At 35.8% G+C, this 19,709-nt stretch overlaps 2 pseudogenes; both read left to right on the forward strand.

Annotated features, from left to right (window-relative positions):
• The first annotated feature begins 622 nt into the window (after positions 1-622).
• Positions 623-5,898, forward strand: LOC147909495 (uncharacterized; annotated as a pseudogene).
• Positions 5,899-9,203: 3,305 nt separating this feature from the next.
• Positions 9,204-16,023, forward strand: LOC147909496 (uncharacterized; annotated as a pseudogene).
• Positions 16,024-19,709: the final 3,686 nt, after the last annotated feature.

The following is a 19,709-nucleotide window of genomic DNA, read 5'->3' on the forward strand; positions in this document are numbered from 1 at the left end:
AGATAGCCAGAAGCGTCTAACGGACTAATTTCAATTAAAAGACGAACACCTCGTGAAATAAAATAATTACATATTCCATTGAAAATACAATTTACAAGATATATAGCGTGCGTCACTAAAATCTGGACAAATTTCAATTTAAATTTTCCGCTATATTGTACCTCCATCAGAGGTTGTTGGCGTCTGAGAAAGTCTGATGCTTCTAGTAAACAGTCATATTCTCAAAATATTCGCGATGTTGAAACCAAGTACAAAGTATAATCGATCATCGAAGGCCTTCGCGCTGGGCGCTTAGCAACGGAAATAATTCGATTTTTTGGATATCCGAGATCAATCATTTATGACATTGTGGCAAAATATATGGCTTTAGAACAGTCCAACGAAAGTTCCAGTATGCCAGCGAGAAAGAGTCACTCAAAAGAACGCACCGCAAGGACCCCCGCAATCATTGAAAGGACTCAATCACTGATTTCGAAACCTAGGGCAATTGTTGCGCGTTCTAATGGATGTAGTGAAGCCATGAATGTAAACTATGGCGTCCGCAATTTATATGTTTTTCAACAGGACGGTGCACCGGCTCATGAGTCATTTAATTTAAAATTGGCTCTCAGACAACGTCGATATGTTTTGGTCCAAAGAATTCTGGCCTCCCAACAGCCCAGATTTAAATCCCATGGACTATTACACATGGAAAGTAGTTGAAAGGGTTACAAACAAATCTCGGCATCCCAATGTGACGTCATTAAGGACCGCTATTGAAGTAGCATTCATCAGCACAGCGCTACATTACAGCATGTATGCGTTACAGCATGTAACGCTTCAGACCGAGAATAGAGGCCATTCAAGCTAATGGAGGATATATCGAATAATTGTGCTTTACAGGGATCCCCCAAGTGCCATGTAAAAGGATTTTTTGTAATATTTAATTTTTCATTAAAAATATTTTGTTTAAAAAAATTATTCGATTTGTCCGGATTTTGGTGACGTACTCTGTACTTAAAAATACTCAAAATAATACATAAAATATATTGATAAGAAAGAGTAGAGTCATGAAACAAATGTGGCGATAAGTATCGCCATAATTATATGGGAGACGCAGATGCGTTGTATTTCAAAAGAAAGGCACGCAGAGAGTATTGCGACAGACGGACCGTTACACACATGGATAATTGCCTATGCACAGCTGTTCGGCGAAACAATAGAGACATTTAATTGCTGTTTCTTTTGAGAAGCCGAGGAAATTCCTTTCTCGCATCGTACCGAACAGGATTGGGAAATACATATACAAAAATAAGTAACTAATAATTAGCAATTATTATCGTCGACGGTTTTAGACGAATTTTAAAGTGTAAATAATAGGATAAAAGGGGAATAACCTGCGAAATAATATTATGCTTTGAAAGAAAGTTCGAGAAGGTTTCGAAGCGTCTATCATCGTGCGAAGATTCTATCAAAAACAAAGAGAGATTGAACTGTGAGACTCCGAAGAGTTAAGTTTAAGTAAGACGTTTTTTTTGTACTGTAGAGATTATTAAATACGAACTTATATATAATTACAGTTGCCGATTACTTATCATCGCCTCGGAAATAAAATCCTTTGCCCTCAATTCACGGATATATATATATATATATATTAGGTGTTGGAATTAATTCGTAGCGTTTTTTAATGAAAGAATGTTATTTATTTCACATGAGCATTAAAAAATACATTAATGAAAGTACTTCCCATCACTTGTAAAACGCTACGAATTAATTCCAACACCTAATATATATATATTTAACACGCACGCAAAGAAAGTGATATGTGCTAAAGTGGTGACCACCGACGATTATCAATTTTATTTTATTTTATTAAATTTTCGATGAATTCGAAAATTTTTTTATATATTGTATACTTGAACAAGTCGATTGGATCGAAACGCTGTCGGAATTCGCGATTGTCGGAATTGACGGTGAACTGAATACGGTAAACTATGGACAATGCAAGATAGCTGGAGACAAAATGATAATGATGCGCGACGATGACGTGATGAGCCGACCCGTGCTAGAACAGCAGGGATCGCAACTATAGGTGCTGCAACAGCAATCGAGAGCGAATCTGGAAGATAGCGACAGAATTTTTTATGTCTGGCCCCGAGGTGAACCATGTTGATGTGCGAATGCCAGAATTCACTCCGGCCGATCCGGAGCTCTGGTTTAATATTGTGGATCGCGATTTCCAAACCGCTGGAATAACCGTCGACGCGACGAAATTTGGGTACATGTTGACTGTGATTGGACCACGTTATAGCCGAAGTCCGCGATATAATTATGAATCTACCTGCAGAGCGTCCGTATGAAACGTTGAAAGCGGAACTCATAAAACGTTTGAGTCTATCACAAGCACATAAGACTCGTCGATTGCTCGAGCACGAAGAAATTGGCGATAGAAAATCATCGCAGTTTTTGCGACATGTTCATAATTTCCCGAGGAACATCGTCGGGGACCAAGTTTTAAGAACAATCTGGTTAAGCCGGCTGCCGGCATATATTCAGTCGCATTTGGTTACTCGGACGGCGGATACAATCGATTAGCTCGCGGACTTGCGGACGCAATCATGGAGGCCACCCGGGCGTCGGCTTTTCAGATGAGGCTACACGAACTCATACAATACTAGGCGTAAACGATGCAGCTTCAGTCGAGGCGAAATTCGAAGTAAGGTTGGCACAATTATGATTGACCTTGCAGCATGACGGAGCAATTGACAGCTCTTCGGAAGTCGATTGAGACGATCAGTGGAAATTGGCCTCGCCGGGGCCGCGGCCGTGATCGGGATCGGGCGCGATCGCGCCCGCGTTTACGTTCGCGTGACCGTGATCACCCGGAGAACGGGCTTTGCTGATATCATTAACGTTTCGAACCGGATGCTCGTAAGTGCGTACCGCCCTGTTCGGCGCAGCAGCAGGGAAATGCAGTGGCCGATGATAGCGGCGAGCGATTTAGACCATTTGACGCGCCTTTTTGTGATGGACAATGCAACGAAAGTTTTCTTTTTAATTAACACAGGCGCGGATCTTTGCGTGTACCCGTGGAAGACAGTCCGCGGGCTACGTCAGAGGTCGACCTACGAACTTTCGACGGCTAACAGCTCGACAATAAACACATACTGTACTGAGATAATGACCTTCTGATCTTCAGGTTGCGACGCGCATTTACATGGCAATTTGTTATTGCGAATGTGTCGAGACCAATTATCGGAGCCGATTTCTGGTCACATTACGGTCTTTTAGTAGACTTACGGAACTCTTGTCTCGTCGATCAGATGACGAGTTTATCCTCTCTCGGACGCTATTTACGATGCGATACACCGAGTATTAAGACGGCCACGGGCGCGACACCGTATCACGTATTGCTAGCCTAATATTCGGAAACCCGAAGGACAGCCGAGTGCGGCATATGACGCGGCATCATATCAAAACAACACTGGAACCATCAATGGTATGTAAGCCGCGCAGACTCGCACCAAAAAGTTTGGCGATCGCAAAGAGCGAGTTTCGGAAGATGGTGGAAATCGGAATCGCGCAACTTTCGAAAGGATGTTGGTCGTCACCTTTACACTTGGTGCCGAAGAAAAAAAAGAAATGACGACCTTGCGGGGACTATAGAGCGTTAAACGCGTGGATGGTTCCGGTATCCTGTGCGACATATCGAGGATTTCGCGCAGGCATTATAGGATAAAACAATCTTTACGATCATGGATCTCGTGCGAACATACCATCAGATCCCCGTAGCAGAGGAGGACATTCCAAAGACGGCCATCATCACGCCGTTCGGTATGTACGAATTTCAATACGTGTCGTTCGGATTGAAGAATGCGGCGCAGATGTTTATCGATGAGATATTCCGCGATTTCGATTTCTGTTACGCGTACATAGATGATATCCTCATTGCATCGGCGTCGGCGGATGAGCCGGATGTATCGGGAGCATTTGGAAAAAGTTTTCAAGAGGCTGCAAGAGTACGGGGTAATTATTAAACCCGCGAAATGCGTGGTCAGTCGTAAAATTCCTGAATTACCTGGTAACTGGAGAAGGAACCCATCCCACAGTGGTTTGAAATCACAAAAACATGATATAACCTCCAAAATTTAATTTTTTAAACAAATTATTTTACAATAAGTTAAAATCAGTTAGAAAACAAAAAGGACCTAAATACAAGTTTTAATTATTTTATTAAATGATATAAAATATATTTATTAATAAGATTACAATTTTTAATAAATAATTATTTAAAATATCCTGTTTGAAAAAAAATGAGTACATATTCCAATTTCTTTATAGATATATATTCTAGTTTTTTAATGGTTATATAAGGGTGATTCAAAATGAATATATTATCCTTGAAATATTATGTTCCTGACTTAATTCTAAGACAATTTTTCCTTTGCCAAAATTTTGTCAAAAGCGTAGTTTTTAAATTATAATAAGAAATAATTAGCGAATGACAGGGCGCGTAGAGAAGGCTAGGAGCGGCGTTTCTCAGTGTCCGACACAAACCGTATGGGGGACTTTCGTTATCAGACGATCGCTACACACGCATGCATATGCGATCGCATTCTCTCTCTCTCTCTCTCTCTCTCTCTCTCTCTCATCCACACACCCACACACACACACACACACACACACACACACACACACAAAATTACCTTGAAAAAGTTTGATGACTTCGACATGCTGCAGCTTGAGAAACAAGAAAAACTTCCATCGATCATTGATGGTTCACGTACAGCTCCAAACTTTTGTCAGTTAAACTTTCAATCCTCTAACAAGTTTAGAAATTACTCATTCCCATTGATGCACACAGATCGAGTAACCATTAAAATACTTTATTTCTTATAAAACGCATCACTTCAATATGTTTATGCTCAGCGTACAGCTATTTATTAACTTGAAGAAAACGAAGTATTTCAATGATTACTCAAAAAATTTATTACTGTATCTCTATCAATTAAGTGTCCGTTTTACTACCGATATTCATTTTAATTATTATCAATTAATCATTCGGTGAACCGAAAATCATTCGAAAATCACTCGAAGAAAGATAATCACACGTCGCATTTATTAGACGATAGCATGCACTCGATTTTAATAGAGAATCTGTTAGTTAATTACTATAAATCACTGCTGATTAATTATTCGTCGATTGAATATCACTCGAAGAAAGAAGCACACGATTGTTTACTAACACACGACGTGTTCACTCAACGATAGCAAGCAGTCGATCGATTTTATTGGTTATGTTTGTACTAGCGCTGTCAAAACACAGACGTCTTAGTCAGAATCGAATTGATATCAATTCGATATCGTTCGACGTCGAAAGCATCAAATCGACATCGAATCGATGTCAAAAAATCAATATCAAAATATTTCATGTTATGTTGTATGATTTTTCTGACATTGATTTTTCTTTCAAACAGGGTAATGCTTCTTAAGTAGTATTACATGAAATGTGATGCTATACGATAGTATTGCGCCCGCGATGGATAATTATTAAATCTTTTACAAAATAAGTTATTATAATATTTCTTGTACGTTCTCTCTCTTGATCTTTTTTACATAAGAGAGATATTCCATGTAAGAGAGTATTGGTTGCCCTTAAAAGGATTGCTGTCTGTCGCTCTAAAAAGAACGGATTGATTGTGATGGATAAAATAATTTTAGATTTTTAAGAGGTGCTCGAAATGTCCATCGTCCATTCTAACGCAGGCTCTCATACGTCTCAATAAATTTCTTTGCACGTTTTGCATTACATCTTCTTCGATGGCCCATACGGCATATCGCAATCTTGTATCAAAATCTTCCATGTCTTCGGGAAGCGTTTTAAAAATTCATTCCTTGCAATATCCCCAAAAAAAGAAATCCAGAGAATTAAGGAGATCTTGCGGGGCAACGTATTGGGCCGTACCGACCCATCCATCGTCTGGGAAATTGCTGATTGAAATAATCCATCACAATTCTAGCGTTGTGTAGCCCCGCACCGTCTTACTGAAATATGATCTTGCTTCTCTCGAATAATGGGATTTCTTCTAAAAAATCTGGTAGATTATTCCTTAAAAATTCCAAATATGTTTCGCTATTGAAAATATCTGGAAGAATAACTGGACCTAGTATCTGCGTTCCCATAATTCTTCCCAGATATTCATCTTCCAACGAATTTGGAAGTTTCTGTTTCGCGTAAGTCTGGGATTTTCATCGCTCCATAAATGCATGTTATGCGAATTAAATATCCCTTCTTGCGTAAATAGCGATTCATCGCTGAATATTATTCGAGATGGAAATCTTAGATCTAGATCTACTCTTCTTAATAAGTTTTCGCAGAACGTTTTCCTTAGAGAATAATCTTCTGGTTGTAACTGTTGCACACGTGTATAATGAAAAACATGCCATTTTTCTTCTTGTAATATCCTCTGGACGGTCGAATACGATGATCTGTGTTCCCGAGCAATAACCTGAATACTCGTTTCAGGGTTTCGCTCAACAGCTCGAATAATTTCTTCCGTATTTATTTATTATTTATTACGTATTTTTCTATTTTGTAAATTTCTTGCGACACGATTTCTACCAACGTCGTGATTATTTGGTAGGACACTGCCGGTTTCGTACAATCTTTGAGCCGCTCAGAGTATGACAGGCCGATGAATACCTTTGACGGATCGGATACAATTCCGCGTACCGCCTTGCAGCAGGATAATGCTGTCCGTGGCACTCACCCAGTACCATCAGCATATCGTAATATTCTTCATTTGTGTAAGCCATATCGTCCTAGTAGTAGAAAATGACACATGGAAGATCTTTCTCGCTTCTGGAAATCTCTCGCTTCTATGAACTTCTTGCCTTTGAGAATCTTTCGCTTCAAGCGATCGAGGGATTATTGACCGACGTATCGATCGCTTCGTATTTATACGATCTTTGCTAGAGGTCGATGCCCCCTCCGCGACCCCTGCCGCGAATCGGAGCACGTGCGCGGTCTCACGATCCGCGTAACATTGTGACAAAAGTTTGGAGCTGTACGTGATCCAACAATGATCGATGGAAGTTTTTCTTGTTTCTCAAGCTGCAACATATCGAAGTCATCAAACTTTTTCAAGGTAATTTTATGTGCGTGCGTGCGTGCGTGCGTGCGTGCATGTGTGTATGTGAGAGAGAGAGAGAGAGAGAATATAATACGATTGCATATGCATGCGTGTGTAGCGATCATCTGATAACGAGAGTCCCCCTTACGGTCTGCGTTGGATAGTGAGAAACGCCGCTCTTGGCTACTTTCTCTACGCCCTGTCATTCGCTAATTATTTCTTATTATAATTTGAAAACTACGCTTTTGATAAAATTTTGGCAAAAGAAAAATCGTCTTAGAATTAAGTCAGGAATATGACATTTCAAGGATAATATATTCATTTTGAATCACCCTGTATATACATATGATGATAATATTATTATATATCTAATAATAATTATTAGGTGTTGGAATTAATTCGTAGCGTTTTTTAATGAAAGAATGTTATTTATTTCACATGAGCATTAAAAAATACATTAATGAAAGTACTTCCCATCACTTGTAAAACGCTACGAATTAATTCCAACACCTAATATTAATATTATATTAACTATAATATTGCGTAATATTATAATAGTTTTCATCTGAAGAAGTTTCTTCTGATAAAATATTTTCTTCTAAAACGCTATTCAATTCGATTTCCTCAAACATTAAAATGTGTGGGGCTTTCAGCATTTCAACGACTTCCAAAGGAAACGATTTAAGCTTTTTTTGTAATGGAAGACTTGAAATTATACAATAAGTTCAGAAGATAACAATAAATAATTAAAAATATCTTCGTTGGTGTTAGAATGAGATGATTTTCGGGAAAAATTTTTTCGATGTAACTTAAAATCTTTGTTCCTAGCCTTCTGTACTTCTTCACTAAGTTGTCCAATTGACAATAGAGCATGAGCCACTATCTCAGGTCCATGTATTAAAATTTTGTGAACACTAGAAGGCATGCGATATCAAGGATACAATTTTACAAAAATTTCTGCTGTGGCTTTCGTATAATTTTTAAACTTTTCTATATTTATTTCGTAACCACTCAAAATCACTCTCATTATAACACCAAACCTGTTTATTAAATTTTTATCATTGCCAGTAATCGCTGCAGAAAGTTCGTCATTTTCGAAAAACCTTCTGATAGTATTTGCATCATTTGTACTGCCAAATCCAGGCATCGGATAATCGATTATAAGACCTAATTCTTTTTTAAATTTTATTTGAATACATTTTTTAGTCATAACAATAATTTTTTTTTCTTCATTACGTGCTTGCCATTTTTTTAGTGGTCATTTATAAGATAAGTGCAATAAAAAACATTCGAAAAACCGAATCTATGCATGAAGCACGGATAGTCCAAATTCAATGTTAGACAAATTTATTGTTGAATTATAAACGATTTCGAGATTATTAAAATCTTTTGAGCTAAGTACACAATAACACTTTAACACTTTTGAGTGGATATAGTTTCTGTCAATGCGTTACAAATTTTTCCATCAACCATAGTAAGCAAAAGTTTGTGCTTTAGAGATATATTTAATTCATATATATTGTATGAAGAAGGCAATAATTCGTTTATTTGTTGGTCTTTTCAGAAACTATAACATCATTCGATTCTTTAATATATTGAAATTTGATGCGTCGACAAAAACGAGTTGATGAAGTTCTGAGATTTTGCCAAATAATTAAATTAATTACTGCATAATTACTGCAAACAAGTTGAATTGGTACCAAAGAATTCATAAATACACTAGAATCTGAACAATCGTCTAAGTCAAATTTCTGTTTATATTCATTATTATCGGAAATTCCGTCAAAATCTCATTTACTTATCATGACTACCAGCTTGATCAAAAAGTTTCCGGAAGACACCACCAGGTGACTCTGAGTCAGCTGATTTGAGTTCTTATTTTTGGCTAGGTTGCCACATCTATCATTGACATTTCTATCAAATTTTATCGCCATAGCTTGACATTTGTAAAAATTACGCCGTCTTGAGTACATCTATCTCTGCGCGTGTTTTCGATTTTTTATAGTTTTAAAAATGGAGTTGAATTTGCAACAACGAGTTTGTATTAAATTTTGCGTTAAAAATGGATTCAATGGTGCGAAAACTTTGGAAATGTTGGGAAACTGTTTCGGCAGTGATGTTCTAAAGAAAACAACCGTTTACGAGTGGCATGAACGCTTCAGAAGTGGTCGTGAATCCGTCGAGGATAACGAACGCAGTGGCAGGCCGTCGACATCGAAAACCGACGAAAACATCAATAAAGTGAGAGAAATGTTGGCCAATAACCGCAAATTAACTATCAGAGAGCTGGCAGAGGACTTAAACATTGCTTATGGATCCGTTCAGGACATTGTAGTTAATGATTTGGGTTTGCGCCAAAGGTTTGTTGCTGCAAAGTTGGTCCCGAAGGAACTGAATTTCATGCAAAAAAGGGATCGCGTTGACATCGCCAAAGACATGATTTCCAAGACTGAATCCGACCCAACATTCATCAAACGCATCATTACTGGAGACGAGACGTGAGTACGACACGCAATCCAGACATCAAGCGAGTGAATGGAGAGCTCCAAATGAGCCAAGACCAAAAAAACCGCGTCGTTTTCAGTCGAAAAAGAAAGCGATGCTCACGGTTTTCATGGATTACAACGGTATTGTACATCACGAATTTTTGTCAGAAGGTCAGACAGTTAATAAGGAGTATTATTTGGGCGTTATGAGACGTTTGCGTGAAGCAATTCGCCAAAAAAGAAAGGATTTGTGGGTAAACAACTCGTGGATTTTGCACCATGATAACGCACCGTCGCACATCATTATCCGTGAATTTTTGGTCAAGAACAAAACGAATACCATCCAACAGCCATCGAATTCACCCGATATAGCTCCCTGCGATTTTTTTCTGTTCGATCGAGTCAAAAAACCACTGCGGGGAACGCGTTTTAACAGCCGAAAGGAGGTAATGGAAAAATCGAAGGGCTCTGATGGCTATACCAATAATAGAGTTCCAGAAATGTTTCGAGAGCTGGATCAAGCGCTGGCATAAGTGCGTTGCAGTCGCTGGAGAGTACTTTGAAGGGGACAATATCACTTTTGATGAATAAACTTGTATTTTGAATTTTCTGAATGAATTCCGGAAACTTTTTGATCAAACTATAAGTATAAATTTTAATAAATTTTAGTAATCATATATCTTTCCCATTAATATTTAACAGCAAAAATGATTTCAAAATGTAATAGTTTAGATATTAATTATTTACGATTGAAATATTAATTATTTACGATTTTTTATGGTTATATACTGCGTTTATAAACATAATCTGTAAGAATTTCATGTAGTTGTGTGCGTAAGGTGAGATCAGTATGCTGGAGATCCCACTTCTAATCCACGTTCTAATCTACGTTTTCCTTTTTTCACATATTTTTTCTGAAATAAAGTTATTAACAAACATATTAGGGCAAGCATATTTTTGAATTATTGAATTATTGAATTTATTCGTGTACTTTTAAAAGTTTTAAATACACGACAACTAAAATATAGTCAAACGTTAGAAAAAATAGATATAGATAAACAATAAGATAGGAAACAAGACCGTTTATATTAAATAACATTACAATCTGAAGCGCTACTACGGTCTAAGTATTAAGATGTTGAACTAATATATATATTATTCAAACGAATGAATTAATTTCAGAAATAATAATTACGTGTCGATATGGTTGTCGACATTAACGCAATTAATCTGAAATGTAATAATCCCCCCAAAATTCCCCAAATTAATCTTAAAAAACTGTAATAAACTTATTGCGAAAAAATATTGCCTCGGCCGGGAGTCGAACCCGGATCTCTTGCATTCCGTGCGAGCGTCCTGAGCCTTTAGACTACCGAGACAACCATATCGACACGTAATTATTATTTCTGAAATTAATTCATTCGTTTGAATAATATATATATTAGTTCAACATCTTAATACTTAGACCGTAGTGGCGCTTCGGATTGTAATGTTATTAGATATAGATAAAATTACTAAAATCATATCGGAGGTTAGATACAATATAAATAAATTAATTTATTAAATCTTCATTATGTCAGTGAGTAGTAAAAATTTCAAATCGGACCTACACTTTTGTTCGAGATCGGTAATTCAAAAAAAAAAGGTAAGAATTCCTTCGGTCGACCGACAGTAATTGTTATTGAACGCACGCACAAGGCGAGCTCGTGATTTCATCTCGAGCCTGACTTTAAGCCTCATCAAAGTCAGAGATTCATTGTTCTTTAGCCTTTTCAAAACAATTCGGTACACGCAAACAGGCACCGGCAACGGAACATCGAAAGTTCTAGAACAATTCGATTCGCGCACGCGAGCGCCGCGCTCCGACGAATACGTCACGCGCTGTCACCAATCCCGCGTACGGATTTTCTGTCGCGCATGACTGTTACGTTGAACGTCGCTAGAAAAGAATCGAAAGCGCCAATCAATTGTGTACAACCAATGCCACGTGATAATTACGATTGTGGCTAAATTTAATTGGATTTCTCCCAAGAAGACGGCCCGGACCGGAAGTAATAAATGCTTCGATCTCGCCGGTCCTCTGGGCAGATTGAGCAGATTGCGCAGATTGCTAAAATAGTCTACACCGCTTATACCATCTACACCGCTTAGAATTCTTAGACTTCTCAGAGTTCTTATTTCTAAAAGTTCTTCGAGTTCTTAGAATCCTAGTCTCGCTACTATACCGTTTCGTTAAATCGCCGCGCTAACCGCTTAGTGAAATCGCGATAAAACGACTCTTTCCGAGAAAATCGCCGAGATTTTCCATCCGCGATTCCAAATACAATTTTGGAAAAGGTGACCGCATTTGATATTTTGTTAATCTAATTTTTAATTAATTATATTCTTTGACTCTGTAACTGATTATATTAAAGAAAATTCTTTTGTTAAATTAAAAGAAACGGAGTTCTCTTTACTGTCGTGCATCATATCAACCTTGTGCCGTTCTCTCACTCGAATCTTTCCGCGCGGTGCGCTCTCGCACACTTTATTGAAAAGCGAGAAAAATTGAAATCATGAGTTAAAGTATTTATAATTATATTATATGAACCCAGATAGCCAAATATGCTGATGCATAAAAGAAGCACGTCCCGATGGATAGGTGTGCCGGTTCTTTGCCGGACCTAATACAATATGCGTCGCACATACAAAATTCTATGTTCCTCAAACAACAAACTGTCGGCATTGTGCCGGCATAGTGCATTTACGCCTGCGCATAGATTCATTTGATAGGATTTCAGTCATAAAATTTATTCGCATTATATGTAAACATATTCCTTTCAATAATAATATTTTTACTACCAAATTTTTACCACGCGCTGTACTATGCGCGCGCTCACGAATCAATATCCGGGATCTTTTATCCATGAAACAATTACAGTAGCTTTTTGGATTGTTATTGATTATTTCATAAAAGATTATAAAGCAATAGAAAATATCTCTCTCAGATTTATTTTACGCTTGTTTTTCAGTTACATTGTAATTTAAAACTGTTCTGGCAATTTTATTTAAATCAAACTCTCTTTTTTCCCCAGAAACATTAATATTTCTAAATTCGAAATACCAGTAGGTTTATATGAGTTTTGTGGAATAAATATCATGTTTAGTGTGTTATGTTCATTCAAGTTGTAACGAAAAACATATCATCATCACTTACAGATTCATGTTGACATGTGTGTTCTTATTAGTGACGGATAATAATTTCGCCATATTTGCAGCATGATTTTACGAACTCGCAAATAATTTTACGAACAATTCTGTTGATATAATATTGTATATGAACATTATCTTATGGCGTTTTTCACTAGGAAAATTTGTGCGCACTTACTGCGTGGCAAGTGCTTTAGAGCGCAGCAATTCTTCCGGTCAAAAAAGCTATAAATAATATCGAAAGCGGCAGTATATTTGACATACTATAGATTATACATTACCAAAAAAAACGAGCATTATTCAGATCTGATACGTAAAATTTAGATTTGATTGATAATGTCAACATAACACATAAAAATAAATAAGCAAAAGAATAATGTGATGCCGATTCAAATCACCGCGGCAAGATAGTGGTATCTGACATCTCATTGGTTAATTATAGAAATACGTATGCGCAATAGCACACATGGGTCTCTTCCATGATGAGTGCCATTTTGTAATGACCGGCAATTTGAAATGAACAATCACGTGCAACATAACCTCGAAAATCAAGTGTGTCGACTAAATGAATTTCATGCTAACTGCAGGAATCCGAAAGAAAAGTTAAGTAATATATTTTCACTTATATTATGCGAAGAGATACGATTTATCGTATATATTTATATGTTATAAGATATATTTATTTGTATATTTGCAAAATGTATTTATCCAACATCATAGAAAATATAAATATACTGTAGATTAACAAATAAAAATATAGAATAATAATTAATATAAAATCATATTTAATACATTTTGCAATTTATTATACAAACAAATGAAACATCTTAATAATAATCTGGTAAAAATTTTTGTAGTCGTGTTTTTCATCGCCTCTCAGTTCGTCAGCGATAACGAATTGCAGCTAAGCAAAGACGTAATCGCGTTGATGTGTCAAGCTATTCATTATGCAGTCATTGTAATGAAATACCCGAAAGTAAAGATCTTGTCGATCACTCCGGTGCTATCAAGTTCAGCGATTAGCGATTCTCCATCCAGTTCTGTCAGTATACAGCTATTCCAACCTGTAGATTCAGACTTAACAAAATCAAATGATAGTGAGTAAAGCTTTTCATCAGCTAACGCTACTACAATTATCAATGCTACCAAGACATTGAAGACGAGGATAATGTAAAGTCAATATATACGTTTAGGGAACAACTCGCAACATGTTTTATAGAAAATGATATTAACCATATTCAAGATAATGCGATTCTTAATTTATTGCGCACTAACAACTGTTTCGCATACCGAAAGATATAACATTATTAAAAACTCGCACCTGCGTCAAGTTGAGAAAGGTTTCCCCAGGAGAATATCTTCACACAGGTTTATTGTTGGAATAATCAACAATTTTCGGAACGTTCCTCGACCTGTAAATTTGACAGGTTAGAAATTGATTTTAGTATCGATGGTGCTACATTGGATAAGCCCAGTGAAATTCAAATTTGGCCAATCCAATGTAGGATTACCAATATTCCTAGAAGTAGACCAGAAATTGTCGATGTCTATCGGGGAAAACATAAACCGGAAAGTGTAATTGATTTCTTTCAAGATTTTATTAACGAAGTAAACCCAATATTTGCTGACGGAGGAATAAAGTTTGAAGGTCGAACATTACCTATTGTCCTCAGGTCTTTCATAGTCGATGCTCCTGCTCGAGCATTCGTCCTTAATCATAAAAATCACATGTCTTTCCATCCGTGCTCGAAATGTAAGGTGAATCTATTGCTCGACGATGTCTTCCTTGGTGTTGATCATATTCCTCGCACTGATGTAGAATATGCTGAACGACAAGATAAAAATCATCATAAACTAAGAGACTCCATTGTCACGCCTTTCAATTGATATGATGAGTCGAGTTCTTTATGAAAGTATGCATCTGCTATACCTAGGTGTAGGGAAAAAGTTATTTTCGGCTTGGGTGAATGATCAATATTTGATCAATGTCTAATAAACTTCCAAGTCGTAAAGTGACTGAAATCTTATCAAGGCTAATTAAACTGGTTCGATATTACTCGAGAGAAATAAATCGACAAGACTTGTATAGGAATATTCCAATTATAAAGCAACTGAGTGTTGACATTTTATTCTTTATACTGGACCAGTAGTGTTGAATGGTATTTTATCGAATGATTTATATGAACATTTCTTATTTCTTCAAACAGCATTGCTTTGTTTATCTTCTGCCTCTTCTGCCCAACTGAAGAAGAATTAATCTTTGCAGAGCTTGCTGTACGTCTGTACGTACAAAAAATATTCAACACATTGTATGGCACTTCATTTATGTCCTTTAATGTTTATAGGCTGCTACACTTGTACACGACGTTAAGTTTCTAAGTCCTCTTGAATCGTATTCTGCCTTTGCATAAAAAAATAACATGTGTATTTTCAGAAAATACTGCAAGAAATCACATCTTCCTTTGCAGCAGATTGCACGTAGGAGGATTAAACAATCAAACTTTCCTCAGAGAAATGATTATAGAAAATCAAATCGAAACCATCAAAGTAGCAAATGATTAATTCTGCGAAAAAAACAACGCTGGTTCAATTCCAATAGCACTGTCTGGTGCACAGCAATATTCAGAGTTACAGATGGAAGGTTTTACATTAGGTCTTCAATTACATACTCACTGCTACATAACGCGAGATAAGTCTATCTGCATTATTGTTAACATTCTTGAATTTGAAAATACTTCTATTATTATTTTGTGACTAAGAAGTTTTGCCGTATCGATAATTTCTACAATGTTGGAATTCCATCGACATCAGTAGGAATATATAAATGTTCGTTACTAAGTACCCATACTCATTGTATACCTATCAGTGATATCGAAGCAAAATGCCTTATTGCTCCAAACACGATGCTGAAGATTTCAATAGTTCAGACGAAGTACAACATATGGATGATGAATTCATCGTCATATCATTGTTATGAAAAACTTCAAATTTATGATCTATTTTCTTTTTTATTTATTTTCCAACGGTCGATAAAAGTAAATAAAGTTTCTTCAGTCCATAAAATATTTGTATGTATGCATTTATTTCAGGTTGGATCCAATATGAAACAAGAGAGCAGAAACGCAAAGCAGCCAAAGCGCTTTGCCGACATGATTCCGTTTATATCATCATCATCATCAAAGAATGATCCCCCTGCGAAACAAAAGGAATCGTTAAAGTCAACGTCGATTCAGGATGATATTAAAGAATTGAAATTAACATTGGTCAATCGCTCTCTCTCTCTCTCTCTCTCTCTCTCTCAAAATTAAAAAAACATATCAAAAACATGACCACGACTAATCATTCCTCCTCGCAACCTAATTTGCATGAAATTTTTTTATAATGAACATTCTCGCACTAATAGCTTTCAGACTATACTGTCACAACCATATCGTATTTCTGACGAACATTCTTACACTAATCGCTCTCAAACTCAGATATCACAATCAGACTATACTTCTGATGAACATTCTCACATTAATCGCTTCCCAATTCCATTTTCACAATGTACTCATATTTCCGACAGACATTCACGCACAAACCGCTCTCTTACTCCTTCCGACAAACGTTCCTGCACTAATCGTTCTGTAACTCCTTTCAATAAACATTCTCGCACTCATCATTCTCTGATTCCAGTATCACAATTCGACCATACTTCTAACAGATATTCACGCTCTTTTACTCCTTCCGATAAACGTTCGACTACTGTCGGACTTCTTGCAACAAAAAATCTCGTATAAACCGGTTTCTTACTCCACAACTTGACTCTGTTGCTGATCATACAAGTTATTTCCATTCTCATCTTGAAGACAGTTCTAAAATAACACTTTTATCTCACCCTTTTTCTATTCATTTTCGAACTTGCAAAAACTTCTAAACTCTGCTCATTCTGAAAAAGTATCTTTTCTTCAGTCGACACCGTTACGAAATAAAAATAGTAAATATCCTGTATTTATCGATATCATTATCAAAATCTATTCGAGAATCTAGTCTTCTGTTTCTAATTATTGAACACAACCATTTTAATTTTCAGGTTTAAAAAAACTCAACAAACTTCAATCTTTCACTAAAATCAACAACTGGGAAAAAGCTCTTAAATGACCTTTCCCTAATCCAAAACGATATTCATTATTCAACAATTTATATTGAATATGAAATATTCTTGTGTATTAAAAACACTTTTCTTTTACATACTATATATTGTTGCTAAGAAAACGAAACTACATTTTTTAGAACTTTTCGCCAATGCTTTTTTCATCTTTATCGAATATAAATTTACAACATGTTACATAATTAAATGTCTGAAACATATTGTTCAATATAAATAAATAAATATTACAATATTACAAATAAATCATTTAGGCCAAAGTTATAAATATCGCACAGAAAATGATCAAAATATTCTTTCAGTCTGATTTTACCAATCTTTTAACCGGCGTATAGAACTTGCACAAAAATTATTAATGTTATTATTATGCTACTTTAGAAATATTTCATACCAAACAGAAGATCTGCCGAAAATGATGATTAATAATGTTTGAGATCGGTAATTCGAAAGAAAAGCAAGAATTCTTTCAGTCGACCGACAGTAATTGTCATTGAACGCACGCATAAAGTGAGCTCGTGATTTCATCTCGAGCATGATCTCAATCCTCGTTAAAAATCAGCGAGTTGGCGTTCTTTGTTCTTTTAAAACAATTCGGTACACGCAAACAGGCACCGGTAACGGACACTCGAAAGTTCTAGAACAATTCAATTCGCGCACGCGAGCGCCGCGCTCCGACGAATACGTCACGCGCTGTCACCAATCCCACGTACGGATTTTCTGTCGCGCATGACTGTTACGTTGAACGTCGTTAGAAAAGAATCCAAAGCGCCAATCAATTTTGTACACCTAATGCCACGTAATAATTACGATTATGGCAAAATTTTATTGGATTTTTCCCAAGAAGAAAGCCCAGGCCGAAAGCAATAAATGCTTCGATCTCGCCGTCCTCCTTCTTAGAGTCAAAAAAGTTCTTAGAGTTCTTAGAGTCATAGTCTCGCTACTATACCGCTTCGTAAAACCGCCGTGCTAACCGCTTAATGAAAACCGCTATAAAACGAATCTTTTCAAGAAGTGCCGAGAAAATCGCCGAGATTTTCCATCACCGCGATTCCAAATACAATTTGGAAAAGGTGACCGCATTTAATATTCTGTTAATCTAATATTTAATTAATTATTTTTTCTGAATTTGTAACTGAGCATATTAAAGAAAATTCTTTTGTTAAATTACAAAGAAAGTTCTCTTTAAAAGGAGTTCTCTTTACTGTCGTGTATCATATCCACCTTGTACCGTTCTCTCACTCGAATCTTTCCGCGCGGTGCATTCCCGCACATTTTCTGGTCCTTCGAGCCGGATCTGAGTCGCAAGAAATATTGTTAGACAAATCACATCACTTTAAAAATTTCACGTCAGCGCTCTCGCTCTGATTCGCTCTCGCACAAATAAATTTCGGTAACGTATTAAAATCTATAACTGCATTTTTTTTTATTTTATTTTTGTTTCATATTTATTTCTGTAAAATATAAACTTTTTAGATCAATAGTGATAAAGTGTGCCAGGCGATTAAAACTGCTCTTGGAAAAGTAAGGTGCCAAGCAAGCCTTCTTTCAAGTCTGCAGAAGACTTAAAAGATTTTGATACAGTGCCTAATAAGAAATATGATAAAGTTATAAGTTACGTATGAAACTCGAATTTTTAGGAATGTGAAATCGAAAATTAATTACCCGTTAAATCGATTTTTGTACAAGTTTTTACGCCGGTTAAAAGATTGATAAAACCAGACTGAAAGAATATTTTGATCATTTTCTGTGCGATATTTATAACTTTGGCCCAAATAGTTTATTTGTAATATTGTAATATTTATTTATTTATGTTTCAGACATTTAATTATGTAACATGTTGTAAATTTATATCCGATAAAGATGAAAAAAGCATTGGCGAAAAGTTCTAAAAAATGTAGTTTCGTTTTCTTAGCAAAAATATGTAGATGTAAAAGAAAAACACGTTTTTGCGATTTTAAAATTTGTTTGCTGAATGTTTAAACCAAAATCGAAATGAATTCTCTAAACATTTGTCGAAATTCAGTTCTCGGGAATAGTAGTTTACTTGCGACTGTAAATTATTTTTTTCACATATTTTAATATTTAGCTGTGTTCATTGCATTTCATATCTTAGTCATATTGATGGATGGACTACTCGTAACTGTGCCAATGCCATGTTTAAGGAAGCTGCAAATGCCTTGGTGAATTGTACTTTTACTGACTTTCAAAAAACGATAGCTTTCGAAAATCTGCGCTTTGCACAAGCCTGTGAAGGTACTATTTATTAATGTATTATAATATATTATTTCATTGTAAAAGTATGTACACAAAATTGTTGATTTTTCCTTTACTTTATTTATCAAACAAAAAATAAGTGGATTATACTCTATAGCCATAGAAATCATATATAAATATATCTATACAATGCATGTGATATATGAAATTTTTTTCATTTAGAAATAAAGCTAATGATAAATCGTTTTTAGATCGATCGAATAGAATTAACCCGTATCCATCAGTTTAATATTGTTTTTAATATTGTTTTTTATGAGAAACACTTTTTCTAACTACATTTATATGAAATATATTCCTACTTTATAGTACTTGTTTAATTTAAAATATCACAAATGCATGTATTATATAATATATTATTTTTCTGTTTATATAATGATATTCTTTATTAAGGAATGTATTTAGTTTCATAAACACTTTTATTATTTTATGTTATCATTAAGTATTATTATTTTATGTGATATTTTTTTATAGATTCGTTTATATAATTTTATTAAAGTAGGT

Source organism: Acromyrmex echinatior, chromosome 6, assembly GCF_024713525.1.
Source record: "Acromyrmex echinatior isolate Ae372 chromosome 6, ASM2471352v2, whole genome shotgun sequence".
NCBI classification, from domain to species: Eukaryota; Metazoa; Arthropoda; class Insecta; order Hymenoptera; family Formicidae; genus Acromyrmex; species Acromyrmex echinatior.